We start from the raw sequence: 26,234 nt of genomic DNA, 5'->3' as shown, positions 1-26,234 counted from the left end.
GCAAGCCATCCTGACTTTTCCTGGCACAGACTTCTATGACTCTGGAAGAGAGAAGACAAGAACTTTGTACAACACTGCCTCACTTAAATCCAATTCATGAGCATGTCAATATGATGTAACTGGTTTTCTTCAAAAGCAAATAACAAACAAACCTAGTTATTAGCATATTGTGTCTCCCATTAGAATGGGAGCTTCTTGAGAGCAGGAATGATTTCTTGACTTTTGTTGTATTTCCATCATTTTGCTAGTTCCTGGTAAAGAGTAAGACTTTAATAAGTTCAGGGCAGCTGGATGGTGCAGTGGATAGAACACGGACTCTGCAATCAGGAAGACCTGACTTCAAATCCAGCCTCAACCACTTAACATGCATTAGATGTGTGACCCTCGGTAAGTCATTTTACCACAATTGCCTTCCAAAAAAAAAAAGAGAATTTACTAAATTCCTGTTGACTGATATTTACATGCCATTTTAGGGTTTGCAAAGAGTTATGAGCCATCATTTCCTGAGCCTCACAGTAACCCACAGGGATAGGTGCTAATATATCCATTTTATAGATGAGGAGCCTAGAGCTCACAGCAATTAAATGACTTTTCCAGAGCTCACATGGTAAGCATGGGAAACAGGATTTTAACCCATCATACTGATTCCAAGCCCAGTACAATCCATTATTCCATACTGTATCCAATCCAATTTAATAAACATTTATTGTATGAAGTTTGTACAAGTCACTGGGGATGCAAAACCAGGAAAAAACAGTCCTTGACCTTAAAGAACGTTTAATGTTCTCCATGAGGAAAGAACCCAATAAAAAGATAAGTGTACACATGCTATATTGAGGGTGAAAAGGTAAAAGCAGAGATTAAAAAGGAGCTTCTTTGTTTCAGCTGTTACCAAGCCTTAATCACTGATTGGGTGCTGCCTCAGACAAACTGAGACCTGTTGACCTTAGCTTAAGGTCTCCCTTGCATCCAGGGCCATCTCCAATTGTTCTGCTCTTTATCTGGCCACAGGATCCAGATGGGATCCCCCCAGATGAGGGGAAAGTGAAGCAGGTGACCTTGTCCAGCATGTCATGGCATCCCCTCCCTGATGTTTGAGAATGAAGGACAAACAACAGCAACAGGGGAGACTTCACTTATAAGCTTCCAATAGACTGAACATTAAAGGAAATCACAGACTCCAAGGTGTAGATTGGAGAGGGAGTTCATTCTAGGCTTAGAGTAAGGGGTGGGGACAACATCTGCAAAAGTACAAAGCTGGAAGAGCAATGTCCAGTTTGTGGGACAGCTAATAGTCCAGTTTGGCTGCAATGGGGAGTGTATAAAGATGCCCTATCCAATCTCATCATTCAGGATTCAAGATCTTCCCCCACATTCCCACCAGGATCATATATTTTTTTTGCCATCTAGAAGATTTGTATTTAGCAGTTACTCAAAAAATATTTTTGAATGGAAATGTTTGTTGAATTTGTCAACAGCATATATGAGAATTCTTTACATGTAGGTCATTATCTTAAGTCCCACTCCCAGAAATATCCTTTGTTGCTGTTGTTCAGTCATATCTAGTTTTCTGTGACCCTGTATAGGGTTTTCTGGGGAAAAAAAACAAAACAAAACTGGAGGGGTTTGCCATTTCTTTCTCTGCTGGATTATGGCAAATAATTAGGTGACCAAAATAACACGGTAAATGTTGGAGGCTGAAGAAGATTCAAGTCTTTTTGATTCCAGGTCTAAAACTCTATCCACTGAACCACCTAGAAATATAATCTTACCTGAAATGGAGAGTTCTACATTGTTCTTAGAGTCCAGAGAACTGCTCAAATTTCTATATTCCCCCTGTCTGTGAGGAAATAGTATCTATCCCTGATCCCAACATGTTGGCCAATGTTAGCATTAATACTCATGCTAATGCAGTGGTTTCTGCCCAAGCAACCCAATGCATTTCCCTATCATTGCTTGATCTATCTCATTGACATCTGCCAAGAAGTGGTGCTATGTTATGGAAATAAAATTCTTTGGTGTCTTGGAATTGCAGCAACGGTCCACTGGGAGATAATGAATGGACAGCAATGAAATCACCAAGCATGTGTAACATCACAGAAGCGCGGAATATCAGAGATACCTATAGCCAAAATTTCAAGAAAGATTAATGTCCATTTGAGTGATCATTGGTAAATGATAAAAATTGAACCATTTTGTAAGTCAAATCTGGGAGATTATATCAGTGACTTGTATTCTAAAGGCATTGAAAGGGAAAAAAGCCCCCTCCCCAAAACATTTAAATGTCACTGCATTTCCTCTGGCATTGAGTGTTGTTTGGGGTTTGCTTTTTGGGGTTTGGGGTTTCCTTTTCCTACTTAACTATCATAAGTGTGTGGGTGTATTTTCACACACAAGAATATAAGTGGGTTTATTGAGGCCTGGAATATCACAGCATGTTCTTTCAGAGGTACAATATGGATTTGTTATTTCTTTGTGGTTTCAATAGACATTACTAAAGCAACTTTTAAAAACTAGTACAATGCAAGGAGGGAAAAAAAAGTAAGATTAATTCATTTCAGCTCTGAAACCCAACATTTTACTTAGAATTTCACAGAAACACATAGTGAAAAACAAACAAAAAAACCAACAAACTTTAATCAAAAATTAAATATACATTTATTTTAACTGACTAATTTTAGGTGGATGTCACTGTTTCCTAAAATCATGTCTCATTTATTTGCAAAAAACTGCCAGAGCCCCTTGAATTCCACTCTCACTCTTCCAATTTCAAAATTTTGGCATTTATCTTCTCAGTTGGAAGTGCTTATTCTTTAAGTCTTATCTTTGACAAAACTAGCTCCTTTCTTGACCAAAAGAAGATAATAAATGCCCTTGAATCAGTAGAAAAAAATTCTCCCTTTAGTTTCTACTGTTTGAAACTGATCCCCTGCTGAGATAAATAAAAGTCACTGATGGAATCAATTAGGATGGAAGTTAAACAATCCTTAATGACTTTATTCCCAAAATAATGCTTATGATAAAGTTTTAGTGTTTTCCCATTGCCCCTAAGATAAAATGTTAAATGAATTCATTTGGCATTTGAAACCATGCTGGTTCCAACTTATCTCTCCAATTCAGATTTCATATTATTTCCCTGTTATATGCTCAAAAGTGAGGAATTTGTTGTCTCTTCCACTCAATGCAACATATGTTATCCCCCATCTCATTTTTTATTTCTTCAAATGCCTGAAATGTATTTTCTGCTCATCTCTGCCTAGAATCTGAGCTTCCAAAGCTCAGTTTAATATCCTTTTCCAATACAGGGCCTTTCCTGATTTTCCATTATTAGTGTCCATCCTTCCTTATCCCCATCACCACTCTGTCAAATTATATGTTGTATTGCCTTATCTGTGGATGCTTAGTTTATTCCTCAGTAAAGTGTAAATGCCTTGAAGGAAGAGTCAGTTTTCCATTTTGTTTTTGCATCCCCAAAAGTCAATACCTCCTTGCAAATAACAGGGATTTAGCAAATGCTAATTAAAGAATGAATGAACAAAATTAAAATTAAAACAGAATGAATGAATGAATGGTTCAAATCTAAATCTTAATATGGAGCAATAACTGAACTCTAATATTCCTTAAACTCTTTATTGGTTTCTTTTTCTTCTTAGAAAAGATAAAAAGGATGTATAAATAAGACCATAAGTAGCCCCATATGTACAGTACAGATGACCTCCCTGCACACTCTAATATGTGGGCTCCCAAATGCTCTTTTTTCTCATCTGCAGCACAGGGAGTTAGACAGATGACCTCTAAAGTCCCTTTTACTGTTAATATTCTAAGATTCTATAAGACAATGAATTCTAGGGATCATTAGTTGTTGTTCAGTCATGTTTGATTCTTTGTAATTCCTTTTTGGGAGATTTTCTTCAGAGACACTAGAATGATTTGCTATTTCCTTTTCCAGCTCATTTTACAGAAGAAAAAACTGAGGCAAAAAGAGTTAAAGGATTTGAGGAGGGTCACATAGCTCTTAAGTGTCTGAGGCCAGATTTGAATTCAGGAAGATGAGTCTTCTTGATTCCAAGCCTGGTACTCTATATACTATGTACCACCTGGCCGTTCAGAATCATGGGGATCTGGATTCCGATTCTATATTTTATACTTAAGTGGTTATGTGACTATTAATAATCATTTGCCTGCTCTGAGTTTTAGTTTTCTCATGTGTAAAATGGAGAGAACATTAATTTTTAATACCTATCCATCCATCAAGGTTGTAAGCATGAGCACAATCAACTTGAGAGTCAATTGTTAACCTTTCATTGTAAGCATTTGTACCTCAGAAGTCAGCAGATGCTATAGGTTGGAGCTTGATTCTCTGCTTTATTTGCTATCTGGTCTTAAGAAAAAATTGGAGAAAAATTTAATATTGCAAAGCTTAAAACATATCCTATATATATGCAAATATACAAATATATGTATATATGTATAAATACATAGTCACATATATGTTTGTAGTATAAATATGTATACATATGTGTGTATACATGCATACGTATATATACTTACATATATATGCATATGAATAAGCTGGTTGTTAAACACTTATCAGCACTTCTCTGGTTGTGATATGTTAAGGGTTAACAGGTGCTCATGTCAAGTACTTTGCAAATCTTCAAACAACGTAAAAATGTCAATCATTATGATGAAGACTTAGCGGCTATTCTGTGACCCTTCTTCGTCTTCCTTTCCTTCCCTACTATCGCTTGGACATAGTGGACTTTCAGTCACAAAAGAACTCATCTTTCTACCATGTCACCTTCTGAGAAAATGAATGCATTGCTGACTAAATTAGGGTGTTCTCCAGATCTCAAGAAACTAGAGTGTTTCTAAAATCTCAAAGAGACTTCAAAATCACTAACATAAAATAAACTGTGACCTAATTAATTGTGACCAATTCCAGGAAATGTGGTCATAAAAAGGTGGTAGTCTGCATGGTATTTAGAAAAAGAACAGCCAAAGAATGAAATAAGCATCTGGCTGAGGTTCCAGAATTGCCCAGGGGAGATGATACCCTGGCCAACTGTCACAAGGGTTCTGATTCAGTCTGATTCAGTCAACTGGCAGAATGCAGCCATCATAGCTGGATTACACTTTCCTTCAAGACAATCCAACTCAATACTACAAAATGTAAGAGCTTAGGACCACATAGTCCTACATTTTTCAGAAATTGAGGTCCAGAGAGGAAAACCGAGTTGCCAAGATGGCAAAATGGCTAAGACAGGTCTTGATTGTGGGTCTACTGATTTCTAATTCAGGACACTTTCAAATACTCTACAATGATGTAGGTTGGTTTCTCTCAAGTTTGGTTGGATTATTTGATTATTGTGTACACTTTTGTATGGACTACAACATATGGCTTAGATCAAGGTTGAAAGTCTGCCTCACGCACATATGAGCTGTGTGACTATGGACCAGTGTCTTAACTTGTCCTTGGCTCAGTTTACTCATTTGTACAAAGACAACAGCACTGGTCTCTTAGGGCTATTGTGAGGATCAAATGAGCCCAAATGGGCTGCTCCCAATCAATTCCTTATTACGCTTTATTTGGGTTTAATTTTTTGCAGTCCAAATGCTGATAACCTGAATTTTCTTCCCTTCATTCACCCTTCATCCATGATATACACAAATGATACCTTGGGGCATTTGAAGGAAACTTAATTTTAAACAGCTAAGCCCCTTGATTTAGAAAATTTGCTCAGCCTGAACATTGACTTCCCATCACACATAGCCAAGTAACTGTTGGAAACAGACATAAAGGCGCTGTTTCCTTCTTTGGAGGAGAGACCTGCTATTCATTTAGTCAATGCACTATAAAGGAAGAGGAATTTATACAGAGGGATGGGATTGCTCCCCAGTTTCTTGGATCAGCAGTGAGCTGCCTAAAACACGCTTGAGCTGGATTTTGACACTTAAGAACGCATTGCCTCATTGAAGGAGGGTTGGTCAATTCAATGATGCCTGAGTTGCTTAGGTTTTATTTTTCAAAGTCAATAAACATGTAAGAAAGAGAAAGGAATCAATATGGCAATGGTCAAACATTTCTTGAATGTTAAAATGGCACAAATAATCAGTCAACAACCTTTATTTATTAAAGGCTTATTTTGTTCTGGAGGTGTGCAACGAAAGACAAAAATTAGTTCTTGTTCTCAAGGAAGTTATATTCTAAAGATGGAGACAATGTTTAAATAGGTAGATCCAAGATATATAACAATAACAATAATTTTTACTGTTGTTCAATTGATTAAGTTACATCTGATTCTTTTGGAACTGTTTTGGGAATTTCGTTTCTTTTTTCTTTGAATTTTATTTTATTTTTTAAATAAGTTTCCCTCTAGTTACATGTAAAGACAATTTTTAACCTCCCTCTTTCTTAAGATGGTAAGCAATTTCATAGTAGTTATATATGTGCAATTATGTGAAATATATATATATATATATATATATATATATATATATATATATATATTTCAAGTTGTGAAAGGAGAAATAGAGAAATTTAAGAGAAAGAGAAATAACCATGAAGAAAAATAAAGTGCAAAAGAGTATGCTTCAAGCAACATTTGGACTTCATTAGATCTTTTTTTTTGGATGCGGATAGTATTTTTCATCATGATTATTATTTTGGATTTTCTTGGCAAAGATAGTGGAATGGCTTGCCTTTACTTTATCCAGCTCATTTTACAGGTAAGGAAACTGAGACAAACGGGGCTAGGTGACTTGCCTAGTTTAATACAGCTAGTAAGTGTCTGAAGGTAGATTTGAACTCAGCAAGATGAGTCTTCCTGACGCCAGGCCCAGTGCTCTATGCACTATGGTACCACCTAGCTGCCCTGCTAGGTAATACAAGATATGTAAAATCAACACTGACAATAACAGCTAATATATAGAGCTCACTATGTGCTAGCATTGTGCTAAACACTTTATTATATTATTATTATAATGTTATAATATAGCATTAAATTATAATATATTGATTATATATAAATATATAATATATATTTATATATGTATATATAAAATAATAAACATATAATTATATACAATTATATATAATGTAATTATATATTATGATTAAGTAATAATTATAATATGATATAGTAAAATTTTATATAAATATAGTTGTATATTTTATATAATTATATATAATATATATTTATATAAATATATTTATTTTGTTTGATTCTCATGGCAACCATGGAAAATTGTACATTATTATTATGCCCATTTTAAATTGTACATTATTATTATGCCCATTTTACAGATGAAGAAACGGAGGCAAATAGAAGTTAAATGACTTGCCTAGGATCAAATAGCCAGTAAGTCACTGAAGCTATATTGAAATTCAGGTATTTCTGACACAAGGCTCAGCATTCTTACTCCTACACCACCTTGTTACCCTTACAGAACAAATGGGAGGTAATCTGAGAAGGGAGAGTATTAGAAGCTGAGGTTACTGGAAGAGTAATTCTACCTCACTTAAATTCAAGTCACAGGCAAGTCAAGACATCACCCTATGGTGTCATTGATCCACTTCTAAAACAAAAGATGAAGCAAGACTGAAAGAAATCTCCTGCTGAAGGAAGGATTTGAGCTAAGTCTTGAAGGAAGCCAGGAGAAGAAGTAAATAGTGCAAGAAAATCAGCATAAAAAAAGACATAAGAATTCTGAATTATGAAATGACCAAACTTGACTCTCGGCTGGGGCTTCTTAAACCCTTTCCACTTGAGACTCCTTTTTGCCTGAGAGAAATTTTTACATGACCCTGGGTGTATAGGTATGTAAAATAGGTATAAAAATCAAACATTTGCTGAAAATCACAATTTTACAACCCAACATTCAGTTACAAGACCCTATATGGGTCAAGAATCACAGTTTAAGAGACTAGGTTCTGAGTGACTAATGATAAAACATACCTCCCTCCTTTTGGTAGGGAAGTGGCAGACTCCAAAGAAGAAGGTGCATTTCAGACACAAAGGACAGGTAGTAAAATGTTCCTTTCGAGTTATGAAGTAAATTACATGAGCTTCAGAGGTCATTTCATTCTCCCTCTAAGAACCTTTGTATGGAAACTTCATCAAGAGGCTAAACAACATCCAATTTAAGGCCATCAGTGTTAGGAAATTCATTCCCACTAGAGACCTTTCATCCCATGTTTGGGCAACTCCAAGTAGGAAGAAGCTCAAATCTGCCTCTCTGATCCTTCCAGCCTTCTGTCCTGTTTCTGTCCTCTGGGGCCAAGCAAAACAAGTCTAATCTCTTTTTCATGGAATAAATAGTCTTTCTGGTACTTAAAGATAACTAGCCTGTTTACCAAATTTCTCTTCATAAGACCAAACATCTCTATCTCCTTCAAAAAATATTTGTAAAGTGCTCAGCACAGTACCTGATACATATTAGGCACTATATAAATGTTATCATCATCATCATCATTAGTAAAATTTGCAATATGATGAATGCAAGATGAGTGCTTCTAATTTGCAATTGCGATATAATTAGCAATTTGGGACATTTTCTCATGTGGTTGCTGATATTTTTTGAAAATTGCCCATTCAGATAGTTTGACCACTGTTCCATTGGGGAATGGGTTTTGGTCTTAAGTTTATTTGCATCATTATGCACTTTGGATGTCAGATTGTTGTTAGAGATTTTTCTATAGAGATTCTCTCCTTTCATCCCCATCAATGACTGTTTTTATTCAAGTGAACAGATTTTTTTCATGAAAACCTTTTTATTTCATATAATAGAAATTGTCTATTTTATCTGTTATAATCATTCATGTCCCTTGTTTAACACTTTCCTCCAAGCATACCTCCTTTTATTCTCTAAATTACATCATGTAGCTGTTTATATTAAGGCTCTTTGTGGAGTTTATACCAGTACATGGTATAATTTATTGATCAAAGTCTACTAAATTGTTTTCTAGTTTTCTCAGAAGAACTAATTGAATATGAATTCTTGCCCCATTACTTTGTGTTCTTGGAATAATGATGTACAAGACTATGATGTTCTATCCATGCTTGATCTATTCCACTGACCAATTTATATATTTAAATTTAATTTGTAATTTTATCACTGTAGGGAACTTCAAATGAGAAAATTCTCTCAGACCAGTGACTACTGTACAACTTATAATCTTAGAAAATTACCTAGGGAATTGATAAATTAAGTGATATTTTCCACCAGCATATGTCAGAAGTACATTTAGAATCTAAGTCTAAAGCTAGTTCTTATTTCATTCTGCCACAGGACTTCTCTATTTGACAATTATTGCTTTATGATAGATTTTGAAGTATTATTTCCTCTCTATCCTTTCATTATCACTTTTAAGATTTTTGACCTTTTGTTTCTCTTGATGAATTTACCTGTTATTTTGTGTAGTTTTATAAAGTAATTCCTTGGTTGTTTTGTTGGAATGACACTAAACTGGTAAATTAGTTTAGGTAAAGCCATTATTTTTGTTAGATTGGCATGGGCCAGCAATGAATAAGCCAACAATTATTTAAGTCAACCTTTTTTTCTACAGACAGTCACTAATAATTATATTTCTATAAGTCTTGAATCTGTCTTGCGTTTCAATTCAACATTTTATAGTTTTTACAGGAATGTCTTTTTCTATGTTCTCTGGCTATTAAAAATGAAATATAGAAAGAGTGGTGATTATTATGCATATTATATGTCTGCTACTTTACTGAAGTTATTGTTCCCACTGATTTTTTCAATGAAACTATTATTCTTCAAGAAAATTATCTTATCATTTGAAAATAAAGATGGTTTTTGTCTTCTCTTTGTCTAGGCTTATTCTTTCAAATTATTTTTCTTGTCTTATTGTATGGACATTTCAATAATTACATTAAGTAATCATGTTGACAAGGGATACCTTTGCTTTACCTATATTATTGGAATGGATTCTAATGTTTATCCCTTAAAGATGATGCAAATTTAAGATTTAGACAGATGCAATGTCCTTTTGGATTGGCTATTCCCATAACTGGAACACTTTCTCACTTCATTCCCATGTTTCAATTTTCTCCGTTCCTTTTAAGTCTCATGTATATCCTACCTTTTGCAGGTGGCATTTCCTGAGCTCTCTCCCCAATTGCTAGTGTCTTATCCTTTGAGATGACTTCTCATCTACTATATATCTATTTTCCATATATCCAATTATTTATATATGTTATCTCCCATTTGAATGTGAGCTCTTTGAATATTGGGACTCTTTATACTCTTCTTTGCACATGATAAAATTTTTTGGACCAATTTGTTGATTATGTTTATTTTCTTTTAAAAAGGTCCACTTATTCTTGTGCTTTTTAGTGTTTTTAAAAATAAATCAATGCTGTATTTTTGTCAAGGGATTTTTTAATTTTTTATTGAAGTAAATGACTTTTAAAAATGAATATGATTTATTTGACATAACCTTCATATGGGATCTACTACTAACTTGAGAAGGACAGAAGCACTTGAAAAAATTCAAGCTAATTTTTTTGTCAATGCCATAATTGATGGTATTAGATCATTCTCTGTCTGTAGCTCTTAGGAGCCATTTGGGTTTGAATTTAGGCAAAAGATAAGGTCTAAGTGAGGTAGCTTGTTCCAAATCTTGCAGGCTTGCAATCACTTCTTTACCAGATTATTGTTAGGGACAATCTATGGAGAGTATTATATAATGTAAAAAAACATGCCCAGCAATGAGGTCTGCACATCTCAGGCTGGTTGACTTCCCTTTGCCAATGTTGACAATCTTACTATCCATCTCTGCTTTTGCATTATTTGTTGCAAATCAACAAAAAAATTGATCATAACCATATTTATACCTCATAACGGGCAGATCACAGCACAGAATTCACTTAATTGCCTCAACCTGGGTTTCTCAGAATCCTGACTTCTCAAAGGCTATATCAATAAAACTAGCAAGAGCTTCCTGGGAAGCATGCTGATTTGGGAGAGAGAGATACACTGAGTCCAAGGTCTCTAATTCCCTAATCCCTAATAATAGATAGAGATACCTTACTCCAGAGAATGGGTAGTACTTTGTGGGGAGGAGAAGAGCAAAGATTTTGAAAAGCATGCAATGGAAAAAGAACAAAAAAAAAGAGATTTACATAGATAAGAGCTGGTTCTATTAGATATGTAACTACACAAATATATACATACAATCCAGTATCTGGCATGTAATAAATAGCAAATTTTTATTGAAATGTATGTTAAAATAATAATAGCTCATATTTATATAGGAACGTACTATATGCTGAGCATTGTGCTAAATGGTACAGATATAATCTCACTTGATCCTACAGCAACCCTGAGAGGTAGATGCTATAACAATAACACAGCACAATTTAGATAGCAATCTTCATTTTACAGATGAGGAAACTGAGACAAACAGAGCTAAGTGATTTGCCTAAGCTGGTAAGCATCTGAAGCAGATTTTAAACTTGGGTTTTCCTGATTCCAGACCTGAGACTAGATTCATTTTGTCACCATAAAGCTGCCTCTAGGTGCTTTAAGACAATTGAAGAGGGCCATAAAATATATGGTTCTTGATGGTAGAAACTTAGACTTTTATTTTTGTCTCTCTTGCTTCTAGCAGAATGTGGCTGGAACATAATAGATCATAAATATCTGTTGTGATTGGGGTGGGTTAAAGGAGGGAAGAAGGAAATACAACATGACCTGCCATGGATCTGCTATGGTAGTTGTTTCTACCTTCAGAGATAGGTTTGGCAACATAATGAGAAGAACACCAGACTTTGGGATGGGGGCGATGTGCCCAAATCCAGATTATACCACCTGTTACATTTAGGCTTTCTGAGCTTCAGTCTCCTTATCTATAAAACAGCAGATCCTTACTAGCAGAATGACTCTCAATTGCCTTAAAAAAAAAAGACCATTAGTATAAACTGTCAATTAGCCAGTCAGCAAACATTCATCATTCATTGAGGACCCCTGTGTGTCAAGTACAGTGCTGGGGTTACAAAAAAAAGCAAAAAACAGTCTTTCAAGGAACTCCCAATTTAAGGGAGAGACAATATGCGAACAACTTTGTACAAACAAGTTGTATAATGGATAAATGAGAAAAACCAAAAGGGGCAAGGCACTAGCATCAAGAAGGACTGTGAAAGGCCTCTTGTAGAAGTGGAGATTTTAGCTGAGACTTGAGGAAAGTCAGAAACGAAGCTTGGGAAAAATAAAACAACAAAACCCCCAGAATTGGAAAGAAAATGTAGGCGATGACTCAGAGGTCAGAGAGGCAGTGTGTATGCCATGCTTTATATCTTTAATATGTTCTTGAAAAGTTGTACTGAAATCCAATCATTTTTTAAATGAATGCAAAAATTTGCCATCTGGACGGAGGACCTTTGCATTTTCAAAGCAAACATTTGGCAATGTTAATTGCTACCCTTGAATGTATTTGTTTTCTAGACCAATTCAATGGAAGCTCCTTGAGTGTGTTTGTATGAGAATTGATCTGTGAACAATAGGCTACAAATGTATTTGCATTATGTATTTGCATATGTATGTATCCTGTATGTGTGTATATATACACACACAGTATATATTTGTACCCTGTACATGCATACTTATATGTGCATTGCATACACATGTACATAGATTGTACATATACACAATGTATATGTGTATCCTATGCATTCTATACATATGGGTGTCCTGTACATACATCCACATCTATATATCCTACAGACTCATATACATGCATGTGCATGTGCAATGCATATATTTATATCCTACATATACACACATATACATTTGTAGTTTATATGTATACACATACACCCTATGTACATACATACATATGTGTGCATGTACATCTATTTGTATCCTATACATGTGCATACATACACACATACATATATATATATCCTATACATATATTTGTGCCCTATACTTATACACACATATCTATATATCGTATACATATAAATACAATACATATATATCCTATACACAAACATATCTACACACCCTATACCTATATATTTATGCCCACATGCGCATGTACAGATATGTGTGTATATTTGTATCATATATATATATATATATATATATATATATATATATATATATACACACACACACATATATTTGTATCCTATACATTTATACATACGCACTCTATACATACAGGTGTGTATATATTTGCATCATATATATTATATATATTTGTGCACTATACATATATATCCTATACACATACATGTGTGTATACATTTGTATCCTATATATAAACACTTATTTGCATTCTACACATTTTATATATATACGTGTGTATTTTTGTATTTATACATATATTTATGCTTTATACATATATACACATATCTACACATCTTAAACATATACATACACATGTGTATATATTTGTATCCTATACACACATTTTTACCCTATACATACACCTATATATCTTATACATATACATACATGTGTGTACGTGTGTGTGCATTTGTATCCCATTTATGTCCTTAGAAGCTAGCATAGTGCTTGGCACTGGCACATGGTAGGTGCTCAATAAATGCTTGTTGGATTAGGTTAAAAGAGGGTAACCAGACTTGTATTCCCTCTCTCTCAGAGCTTTTGAGAGGAGAAGGGTCATAGACTCCTAGCTGGAAGGATTTTAGAGACCATCCCGTCCAGGTCACTTTATGATGACTAGAAGTTTAGGTGATTTACCCACTATCATGAAATTAGCAAGCATCTGAAGTGAGATTTGAACTCAGATCTTTTTGATACCAAGTGCAGCAGCTCGGCTTTGTAAGTCCGAGAGAGCTATAGAAATATACCTTTCTGGAGGACCAGCCACGGATCCATGCTCATCGTGAGAGTCCAGCACTTCAGAGGGACCTGCAGGTAGAGAGGCGTGGTCTCCCAGAGGAGGGGGAGAGGCTCCTTCCCCCAAACTCTGACAAGCTCTCTCATCAGGCACATTCCATCCAGTCCTGGCACCTCATTACAAGAACGCCGCAGCCACCCAGGAGGGAATTCAGAGCCAAGTAACAATTCTGATTAGGGAAACGGACAGGTTGATTTATGAGGCAAGTTTCTGAAGCAGAACCATGATAACGGGCCATAGATAATTGAAGGGCGAAGGCGCCACCAGGGGAGAAGAAATGTGTCTCTATGTGTGTGCGTGAGGGAGAAGTGGGGGAGCCGTCTCTTGAAACATAACGGGATGAAAATTAAAAAGAAACCATGCAACTGGCTTTGGGGAAAACTGTGATAAGCAGAGGGTAGGAACTGAAATGGGCTTACGGGTCATCAAATGCAACACCTTCATCTTACAGATGGAAAAACCGAGGTCTCACGAGACTGAATTACTCAGTTACAGGAGTCGTAAGCAATAAAGCTCAAATCAATCCCAAGTTTGTTGGTTCCAAATGCATTACTATTTCCACTGGGTTACATTGAGGTTAGTTGGGAGGGATTGTGGGGGGTGAGGTGGGCAGTGGTGAATCCTTAGAAGCAGTGGGATTTCTGAACTTGGCAACTGAGATGATCAGTGTGGGAAGCGATGGCCTCACCCCTTCCTTCTCATCCTTCATTTAGAAATTGGAAAATCAGAAAGGCTAAGGCCCTGGCAACTGTTACAGAAGAACATTCTCTGGATTAAATGAACACAGCAGGCCATCCTCCTTCCACCCGACATTGCTGGAGAATTACATTCCTTTAGTCTCACCCTTTTCAAAGTGAAGGAAAAGTGATTAAAAACTGAAGTTGCTCTGACTGGTGGAAGCACAGTGCCAAATAAAAGCCAAGTGGAAAGTAAATATCGACATAGAGGGATGATTTCTATAGAATGACATGAAAGATCATGAAATAATTATTATAATAATTGGACAAATTATTATTAAGCAATGTAGTGTCTGAGAAAATTCCTTGCCTAATGGTCAGACTTCTGGTGATACGTTTCTCCAAATTCCTCCAGCTGGACCTTTGGTGGAAGCACAGAATCCACTCCTAAGCAATCTTGGAGTCTTTCCAGCTTGGCAAAACCTGAAAGATCTAACATAGCTTTGGAGAACTCAGAGCCATCTCCACTCTATTTGGTTACTTTTCATTTTTCCTTCAAGTTCAACTTGATCTTCTCAGACTTTATAAAAAATATTCTCTAATTTTAGGCCAATTAAATTACTCTCACTAAAGATGGAGTGAATTTTTAAAAAACAAAGAGTGAGCCTGTAAGTTTGTAATATTATTTTAATGCCCATGCAGTGCTTCATATTTTTCCAATTACCCATGCTATCTTCTTTCATCTTTGTGACCCCATGAGATAGGTAGACAGCTCTGATTATTTCCATTTTTGAGAAGAGGATATTGAAGTCTCCAGAGTATATAGTGTGCTTATAGTCACAAAGTGAATTAGTGACAAAACTCATTGTGTCTCCTGATCATGCTTGCCAACTAGGCAATTCTCTCCAGGGACAAAGTGGAAATGAAAGTAAAGATAATCACAAGAATAACACATAATAGTACAGAGAAGATGCTCACCTGCATTGGTGGAAGGAGTTTCCTCTTCCTGGAGTTTACTGATGAAGCCACAGGTCTAGTCCTTAAACATAGTTGCCTTTTGCTCATGACTAGGGACTCTTGGTACAGAGAACTTTGCCCCAATCTGTGAGTATTTAGGGAACCACCTCTCTGGATTTTCTTTTACTTTTAAAAGGTAGAACCTTCCATGCTCACCCACCCGCATTCTTCATGTCCCACAAGTGTGACCAGGATCATGAGTTTTCATATAAGGAAGGAAAAAACCAGCAAGTCAGTTTTGTACATGTGTCTCTGACAGGATGGGCATTTCTCCCACATACCGATGGTCTTTGTGAGATACTCAGCCTGGGCTCTCTGGTCCTTAAACATTTATCTTTCCTATTCCTTTTGTCTGTGTCTGGCACAGAGTGGGACCATATGCCAAACCTGAGCATTTGTCCAACCTTGGTGACATCCAACCCTCCCACAATTGCCAGCCTCCCAAACAAAAAGCTAAATTCTGGAGCCTGAAGGCCAGTGTTCTCTTCTGTTCGTATGTGATGAAGATGGGACACTAAATGCAGACCTCAAATGACCACCTGATATGTAGGTGGGCAGAATATAATCAAGGCCCCCATGGAAATATCCCATGGGAATAATTATCTAAAAGTGAAGTGAGGGACCAAGATGGTGAGTGTCCTGAATACCAAGTCATGTGAAAACCAATTGAAAAAACTAGGGCTTAAATTTAGGGGCAGCTAGATGGTGCAGTGGGTAGAGCACCTGGCCTGGAGTGAGAAAATCCCAAATTCAAAATTGTCCTTTGTAACCCTGAGTAAAGCATTTTTCCCCGTTTAACTTAGTTTCCTCATCTGTAAAATGAGCTGGAGAAAGAAATGGTAAACTATTGCAGTATCTTTGCCATGAAAATCCCAAATGGGTCATGGAAGAGGGTGACTTAACTGCCTTTATTTGGCATGGAGAAGACCTAAGGGAAACACAATTGCCATCTTTAAGTTGTTTCCACAGATTTCTCTCAATTTCATAGAGAAAATTGGAAGATGATAGAGGTGATTAAGGTGATAAAGAGATGGCTGGAGATTTTAATCTCCCTGGAGTGAGTTTTGTGGAGCACTTCCAGCAATGGGCCAGTAGGGGGGAGCATTGCAAAGGTTTTCCAATCTGAATCTAAAAGGGTTTGCAGTTATTTGCAAAGAGAGGAGACTGCAGGAAAGAATAAACCAGCTCCTTAGAGCTAAGTCTCATCACCATCATCATCATCATCATCATCATCATCATCATTATTGATACTTTTCATTTTTACATCATTTTCATTTCCAAATAAATCACTCCAATTTATTTTTCTATGCAGAAAATCATGCTTTCAGGTCCCAGCTAGTTCTAACTGCTGCAAGAAGCTTTTCTCCATCCTCCTAGATCTTTGCTCTGAGACTGTCTCTAGTTTATCCTGTCTATATGTTGTTTGCACGTCATCTCTCCATTAAACTATGAGCTTCTTAAGAGAAGGGATGATTTTTTTTTCCATTTCTAGGTATCTTCATGATTAGAACAATACCTGGAATATAACAGGAGCTTAATAAATGCTGACCCACTTGACTCAAAACAAAGAATTATAAGAAAGAAAAAAGCAGTAAGAAAAAAAAATAAGAATAACAAATAAACAAAATAAGAAAAAAATAAGAATAACGAAAAAAAATAAGACTTTAATCAAGACTAGTGGTATAAACTACCTTCCGTGTTCATATTCCTTCACTTCTTCAAACAGGGGAGAGAAGTTAGCAGGAAATTTTTATGGGCTGATAAACTCCTGAGCTTTAGAATGGTCAGCAGCCTCCACGAAAATCTTTATAAACTTATTGAAAAGATTTTTTTTTTATTTTTATAAAACAGATTAGAATTTCAGGACATATGGATTCTAGTTCTGACCTTGAGAGTAACTATGCAAATCACTTCATCTTTCCTGGCTCTGGAATCTTTATAAAGGAACTGAGAAGAATATCACAGACACATTTTTATTGCTTTTAGCAAAGATCCAAATAAAGTACCTCATGCTATTGCTGGGAAAAAGAGGGAAAGATATGGTTTAGATGAGAAATCAACTAGAAGCTGTCATAACTGGTTATATTGTAGAACTCCAAGAACAGTTGTTAATGGATCAATGTAAACATTGAACAGTGCTTGGGACTTGTCATTTTTGTTATAAGTCGTTTTCAAGCATACCTCTCTCTATGACCCTATTTGGGATTTTCCTGGCAAAGATATTTGAGTGGTTTGATATTTCCTTCTCCAGTTGATTTGATACACAAATAAATTTAGGCAAACAGGATGAAATGACTTAACAAGGCCATATAGCTAATAAGTGTATGAAGCCAGATTTGAATTCCCAAAGACAAGTCTTGCTGATTCCAAGCCCAGTGCTCTTTCCACTGAGCCACCTAAGTCTTTATTAAATGCTCATTGATGGATAAATATGCCAAGAAGTTTCTGGTGTATTATTTCAGGCTCTATTCATGATCCTGTGTTATTTCATGTTTTTATCAATGACTTGGATGAAGACAAAGATGGAATATTCATGACATTTGCAGGTGACACAAAGCTGTTGGGGCAGTTAATACACTAGAGAACAGTACTGGAGTCTAAGAGAATCTTGATAGGCAAGAGAATAATGGGATGGAATGCAAGAGTGATAAATGTAATATCTAGTACTTATATCCAAAAAGAAAAAGAAAATCAACTTCATAAAGAGAAGATGAGATAGTTAAATAATGATCTTTCTTATAAAGATCTGGGATTTTCAGGGGACAAGTTTAATATGAATCAAAAATATATAGTGGCAGCTAAAGCATGTAACAAGGTTTGAGGTTTCATTAAAAAAAAGTATCTTCTGCATAGACCCTTTCTCTGTGTCTCATTAGACCTCATCTGATGTATTGTGTCCAGTTTTTGGCACCAGTTTAAGACAGACATTGATATGTCATAATGTCAGAAAAGAGCAGCCAAGATAGTAAAGGTCTAGAATTCATGATTTGAGGATTGGTTGAAGGAAATGGGCATGTATGCTTTGGGAAGAGAAAAAAAGAGGGGTGTTGTGACATTATCAGTTTATGTCTGACGTTGCGATCTCTTTTGGGGTTTTCTTGGCAAAGATTATTAGAATGTTTTGTCATTTCCTTCTCCAGCTCATTTTACAGAGAAGGAAAATGAAGCAATTTGCCCAGGATCACACATCTAGCAAATGTCTGAGGCCATATTTGAACTCATGAAAATGAGTCTTGCTGATTCCAAGCCCAGTGCTCTATGCATTATAGTTGCCTTACAGCTATTTTCAAATACTTTAAAGTTTGTCTTGTGGAGGGGAAAAAAGATGATTAGACTCAATAGAACCAGGAATAGGCAGTTGTATAAAGAGACACATTTAGTCTTGATGTCAGGAAAAAATTTCTAATAATTCAAACTTTCCAAAAAATTATAATGGACAATTCCAAGAGATGGTGGACCCATCTCCTTGGAGGTCTCTATGCAGAGGCCTGACCATTCTGGCAGTGAGGGATTCTTTTTGATCATAACCTGGACCAAATGGCTTCTGGGATCCCTTCTAATTCCTAAAATTCTGTGATTCATCTCCAAAATGAAAAAGGTTGAAATGAGTGCAAGGCTTCTTCCAGTTTTACTATTCTATTTTATAAATAACGGTTTTATTAGCACCCAGGTTATAAACAACCCTGAAAAAGAAAAACCCATGCCTGTTGTGGATGCATGAATGAAAATGATGATAGTGATATTTGGCTCCCTTCCCTGGGACACCTGCTAAGGCCACAGGCTCCTCCTACTTTGATGTCTTCCATCATTTTGTGTGTATATTTCCAGCCAGAGGCTATAGAGTGTCCAGCATAGTGCCTCCTGACTACAAATCAGTCAGTCCTTCAGCGATGGTTATTGGTGATTATCCTTCATTCTCAGAGGACTCAAATGTCGTCAGGCTACAGTAACTCCAACTGTGGCTGATCAGACCAATGTGATCTCAGAATGCTCTACCGAAGGTCAGGCAAATTCAGTGTAAGTTTATTGAGTGCCTAATATGTGCCAGGCTCTATGCTAAGCACTGTGAATATTTTTTAAAAATGAAAAAAGGAAGACAATTTCCCTCAAGGAACTCACAATCTAATGGGGGAGGAAAATCTACAAAAGGATGCTGAAAAGGGGAGTGTGGAAGGTACTTGACATGAAGGCCAATCCAGAGGTATGAAATGAAGAAACAGTTGGCCTGGGAGCCCTCTTTAAATGGGGGGATGATGAGGTTCCTCAAAACTCTATTGCGATCACCTTTAGCAGGTCCAGGACTATACACAGACAGAAATTGCCCTACAGTAGAACAAATTGGCTTGTGCAGGTTTGGTATTTGTCAACGTTTGGCATTTCTATAATTATAATGGTTAATACTGACATAGCACTAGATGACCATCCCATCCCATTTGATCCTCATAAGGTAGATGCTATCATGATCTCATTTTACAGGTAAAGAAACTGAGGCAAACAGAGGTTACCCAAGATCATATAGCTAGTATGTGCCTGAGGTCCCGTTTGAACTCAGACCCTGCCCTCTGTGCACTATGGTGGTACTTAGGTGCCCTTCCTTTGCATTGTCCTGCCACTATGCATTCAGAGAATTAAGCCAGCTTTGAAATTAAGGTAGCTTGGAAACCATCCAGTCTAACCTTTAATTTTATAGATCAAGAAAGTGATGCTCTGAGAACATGGACACACCTGTGATAAATATCTAAGCAGAGATAAAAATGCAGGTCTTGCTTTTTTCTGTCCAGTTACCAAGAAGGCTTATCTATCTCTTGTTTTCTCATTGTTTTCAGTCATATCCAACTTGGGATTTTCTTAGCAGAGACACTAGAATGGTTTGCCATTTCTTTATCCAGCTCTTTTACAGATGTGGCTGAGATAAAATCATTTGCCCAGGGCCACCCAACTAGTTAAGTTTCTGAGGTTGATTTTGAACTCAGGAAGATGAATCTCTCCTGACTCCAGCACTAAATCCACTGCAGCCTCACCTACTCTCTCTACTTTCTTTTCTTTGTTTCCCTCCATCCCCATATTACTGGGTGAAAGGATATGACATGTGCTTAGCAAGCATATTCAGGGATCTCCCTTAGAATTTCCTCTTATAAAAATAAAACCACAAAGAAGACAAAGCCAAGAAAGAATCTTTTATCTTTCTTAATATTATACTCTTCAGCTGAGGTTCATCTGCCAGAAACAATGTTACTTGAGTTATCATAATCTATCCCAAGTCTTTTCTAACTGACGACAGAAATATCCAAAAGGGCACATCTCCTTTCCTCCCAAACAAGACTGCTCTAAAGACTTCAATAACACAGGAATCTTGGGGGGGAAAAAAAGTTAAAATACAATCAAGGAAACATTCCAGGATTGAGCAATCAGGTGACTCTCCTTGTTTCTGGGCCACTCCCAGGGAGGAGTCAGTGAGGTTCCTCCCAGAGATGATATCTAGACTCTAAATTGAATAGGAAGCTAAGGAGTATCACCAGCGGATTATCCCTCAGGTCAAAAAGAAAGGATTTTGTTCTTTAATTAATTCATTTGAGAGGTCTTTTTTCCCCCTTTAGTCTATCACTTACCTTTCCAAGGGACCATTCCCACAGAAAGGGCTTTAAGAGAAAATATTTCTTAGTATCTCTAGAGAAACTATAACAGGATTTTACTATTCTTACACAAAAATCCATTGCTTTCCCCCCAGTTCTTTATTCATGAAAATTACTCAGGCAGGAGAGTCTTACATGAACTGATGCTAAGTGAAATGAATAGATCCAGGAGAACACTGTACACAACAGTAAGATTATACAATGACCAATTTTGACAGAATGTCTCTTTCCAACAGCAAGGTAATTCAGCTTAGTTCCAGTGGTCTTGTGATGGAGAGAGCCACCACACCCAGAGTGAGGACTGTAGGGACTGAGTGTGGATCACAACATAACATTTTAATTCTTTTTGTTGTTGTTTACTTGAATTTTAATTTATTTCTCATCATTTTTCTTGTTGATCTGATTTTTCTTACGCAGCTTGATTCTTGTGGAAATATGTATAGAAGAATTGCACATGTTTTAACATGTATTGGATTACTTGCCATCCAAGGGAAGGGATGGGAGAAAGGCAGGTGAAAAAAATTTGGAACACAAGGTTTTGCAAAGGTGAATGTTGAAAACTATCTATGCATATATTTTGAAAATAAAAAGTTAAAAAAAAAAAAGGGAAATTACTCAGGCAGAGAAACTCTTGTAGCTGCCATCAGGGCTTCCTCACGTTTTTTCTCTTATTAGACCCCCCAATACAAGGTCACTTGTCTTCTCATTCTATTCTCCCTCTCCAACGCTTTTTGCAAGACCTAAGACCTTTGTTGTCTAAACTTTGTATGCTGCCCAGAATCTAATATTGTATATTGCACACACCCTTTATAAATATTTTTTGAATCATGGAATCAAGCTCGTGAGAAGAATTTAAAGAGAAAACATTACCACATAGTCCCTTTGTTCTGGTCAGCAGGACTAGTGAATACTTCTTCCCCTCCCCATCTGCCCATCTGATGTGAGTTGAGCCCTGGAACTCTGAAGGCCAGGACTGAACTAGAGTTTTAAGATCTATGAGTGTCAGGACAGCTCGATTGGATATTGGATAGAGAAGCAAGCCTGGAGTCAGAAAGACTTGTGTTCAAATGCAGCCTCAGATACTTGGCACTTATTAGCTGTATGACTTTAGTCAAGTCACTTAACCCTCATTGTTTCATTAACAATTTCTATGATCCTGGTACAGCCATCACACTGTTTCTGTGACAATCCAAAGGAGAGATTTACCAAACATGTTGTGTAGTCATAAAGTTCTATATAAATAATGGTAATATTGGAAAAGGAACTTTCTTCACCTCGATTTCTTTATTTTGATGAAATCATAGGTTTGGCCAGGAAAAAACAAACAAACAAATAAAATAAGCTTAGCACTAGTCCTTCTGCCGCTGTCTACTTACTCCCTTTGTGTGTAGACACTACTAAGTAACATTCTAGTCCTGAATTTCTCTTCTGTAAAATGGCAGATCAGGTAAAGGAATTAAACACTTCCCACTACTTGCAATTTTTTTTTTTCTTTTTAGTTTGATAGAAAACACTAAGATTTTCTATTAGCTTTTAATTTCCCCCCCTAGCATTGGAGGAGAAAAAATCTGAACTCATTTCAAAACTCAGATATAACAAGAACTACTCAGTACAGTGAAAATGTTTGAAGAGAGTCATCTCTGAAGTCCTTTTCAGACTTAGGAGTCCACAATCCTATCCACTGTAAAACATTGTCTATTATTTCACATTTACCTACCCTTCCATCTTCAAAAGAAGGAAGCTCACCAGCTTCTCCATGATGGATCGTTGAACTTTTTAAGGAACCAACCAGGCTTTGGTCACTAGGGAAGCTGCATGTATTTATTTAAGATTTTTTTGGCTTTGAGAGTAGGGGTCGGGGAACAGTTAAGGGGCTGCTGGGAGTGGCGATGGTGGTGGTCCCATGGGACTTTCTCAAACTATTGCAGCGAAGTTCTCACAACTTGGATGGATGGTCAAATGATAGTCCGAATTCATTTGGCAACCACCACATAAACACAATACCAGAGACCATGGATTTTCCCATCTATTAGACATCAATCTTCCTCTTTCTATTTGGATGCTCATTCTTGGGATGTGTTCACACTGCCCTCTAGTGTGTAAAAGTCAAACTGAAGCCCCTCGCCCGACTTTGTCATTGGGTTCAGGGTGCTTGCTCACTCAGCGCAGGCTGCTGTAACTTGTCAAGGGACCCTAGTATCGCAGCTTTAAGAGCTGGAAAGGATTTTCAAGGTCATCTCATCTAACTCACTTATTCTACACAGAAACTGTCTCTGGCACAGGATGAGTGACATCATACCTGGAATTTTCACCAATCAAATGCTGGGCTTTCCCCAATGGCTCCTAAACTTCCTGCCCCCTAATGGGAAAAATCAAACTCTTTCCCTTGCTTTATTGGGGAAATATTTTACATTAGGATTTGCTGAAATTGCGTCTTGCTAGAGTTCCTCATCCCTGTTTCTAATGAAAAATGATGAAGTTTGACAGGACTTTCCAAACCTCTTAGGTTCACCGAACTCCAAACACATTTCCATTCACCCTTTCCCCTTTTACAGAAATCATCTATGTTACAAGGCAAATTCAAGCCATATGTAAAGGACAAAAACTTTCCACTGCTTACAATATGGTTTTATAAGACTTTTTAGCTTAAAAAATACAACCGTCCCCTCAAAACAAGAACAACAACACGAACTTAAGATCTATCAGCTCCTAATCCCCCCCTCCCTCAGACTGGAAGAGGAAAAGAAATATCTGGCTTCAGTTTAATAATCGGGCATAATAAGGGCCATGTAGTACAGTGGAAAAAGACCTAGACTGAAATTTAGGAAAGGCTTGGGGTTCAAATCCCAACTATAACATGTCCTGGCTTTATGACCATGGTGGGAAAAATCACTTAACCTCTTTGAGAATCTGTTTCCTCATCTGTAAAATGGGAATGATATTCATAACACCCACCAGTTATCTTGAGGAGCAAGTGAGATAATGTAGGTAAGGTGTTTTGCAAGCTTTAAAATGCGATGTAAATATCAAATATGATTAAGATATGAATGATGCACGGCAACTGCAAGATTATACAATGATCAATTCTGATGGACATGGTTCTCTTCAATAATGAGATGATTCAGGCCAGTTCCAATGGGCTTGTGATGGAGGGAGTCATGTCATCTAGAGAGAGGACTGTGGTAACTGAGTGTGGACCATAATAACATAGTATTTTCACCATTTTATTGCTATTTGCTTGCATTTTGTTTCCTTTCTCATTTTTTTCATTTTTTGATCATTATGTTTGTGGAAATATGTATAGAAGAATTGCACATGTTTAACATATTTTAGGGGTGGGAAGGGAGGGGAAAAAACTTGTTTCAGAAACTATGGCAAAGGTGAATGTTGAAAATTATCCATGCATATATTTTGAAAACAAAAAGTTTCAATTAAAAAATTAATTAAAAAATAAAAAAAAAATTGATATCGGTAATACATTTATGCCAGATGCCACTTGGAAGTTAAGGATGGAGCAAAAGTGCTGAATGAAGTTGGTGGTGATACCATAGAGGAGATTAAAAAAAAATCCACAGTGTGGCAGCCATCTAGGTGGTACAATGTCTAAAGAACTTCCCTTGAGTCTGGGTTCAAATTTAGCCCAGATACTAAGTCACTTAACCTCTACTTGCCTCAGTTTCCTCAAGTATAAAATGGGATAATAAGAAGAGATCATAAATGATAATAAGATAATAAGATGACAATTAAATGAGGGAATATTTATAAAGCATTTAGCACAGTAGCTAGCATATAGCAGGTGTTACTAAGCACTCATTCTTTCTTCCTTCCCCTCTCCCAGTGGGGCTGCCTCTCCTGCGCTCCTTCTCATCCTATACCCAAATTTTGATTCTAGGCAACTGCCCTGATGGAGAGACCCTTAGCCATCGTCAAGGAAGGTCTACCAAATTATCACAGTCTCCTCAAATTTTCCACATAGAAAACAATGTGACGTATGGAGAGTGATACCTCAGGATGCTATGAAAACAGAATCTGGAGGAAGAACAAAAGGAAAGTTCTCTATAGGCAACATCAAATGGATTTGATAGAAGGGACCTGCCCCAAATGAAACAACTCGATTATGCAAATTTCATTTACTTTCTGCACAATCTCATGGAATTGGATTGATGCCATATGAAGCTTTGTGGTTAAGTGGACTATTGTACAATGTCAATATTTTTTCTCCATTGATCTCCTGTGGAGGCCTTTGTTCTTTTTGAGGCCCCTTTCTGGGACTGTATTTTGCCCAAAGAAATGAGAAGACTACCATGTGGAGGCCTGTTTCTCCCTTTCTTGCTGACTATGGACATCTATGAACAGACCTTCCTGGTGGCAAAAGCCAAGTATCCTCCTGCATGGAAAGAACTGCTAAGTATTCTGGGTAAACAATGGTGCACAACTGAACAGAAGATGGGCTTGCTTTGGGATCTAGCAAAGAGGACGACCTGTGTCCTGGGATTATTTTGCAAAGACAATATGCTTCTATCTTGAAGCCACCAAAAAAAAAGAAAGAAAATTGAAAAGAAGCATATAGTGCTTTTGATGGTTTCTTGGGCTCCTTCATTGCCTTCCTGATCACCCTTGTTTAACTAAGTCACTTCCATTAGAAGTTTAATTGTTTAAGAAAAACCAAAAACCAAAACCCACTATCCCTGATGCACTCCTCCAAGCTGATTGAACTGTAATGCTTATAAGTGTATGGAATCCCAAGGGGGCTAGTGTCTTAACATGAGTGCAGAGAGGGTAAGCAACAGATAAAGTGCCTGAAGAACTGAGCAATTCAAAAGCCCGCAGTTCATAAGAGATGCGTTTTAGTGCAAAATGAGACAAAACTTTTGGATGTGGCCAAGGTGGGAATTTGTTTTGCTTCCCTATGTATATTTATTGCAAGGGTTTTGTTTTTTATTTTCTATCTCCTCTCCTGATGGTGGGGATGGGGAACAAGCTGAGTGAGAGAAAATTTTACTGATTGAAGAA

The 26,234-nt window shown here is 36.8% G+C and overlaps 1 long non-coding RNA gene across 1 annotated transcript; it reads left to right on the top strand.

The window, feature by feature from the left end:
• Positions 1-5,067: 5,067 nt before the first annotated feature.
• On the top strand, positions 5,068-25,773 carry LOC141542546 (uncharacterized). Its single transcript, XR_012482194.1, has 2 exons — positions 5,068-5,172; positions 25,114-25,773. It is a non-coding gene; the product is annotated as an uncharacterized LOC141542546 (long non-coding RNA).
• The last annotated feature ends 461 nt before the right edge of the window (positions 25,774-26,234 follow it).

The sequence above is a fragment of the Sminthopsis crassicaudata genome, chromosome 5 (genome assembly GCF_048593235.1).
Source record: "Sminthopsis crassicaudata isolate SCR6 chromosome 5, ASM4859323v1, whole genome shotgun sequence".
NCBI lineage: Eukaryota > Metazoa > Chordata > Mammalia > Dasyuromorphia > Dasyuridae > Sminthopsis > Sminthopsis crassicaudata.
The sequence above is the reverse complement of the archived record's forward strand: the minus strand, read 5'-3'. Positions and strand labels throughout refer to the sequence as shown.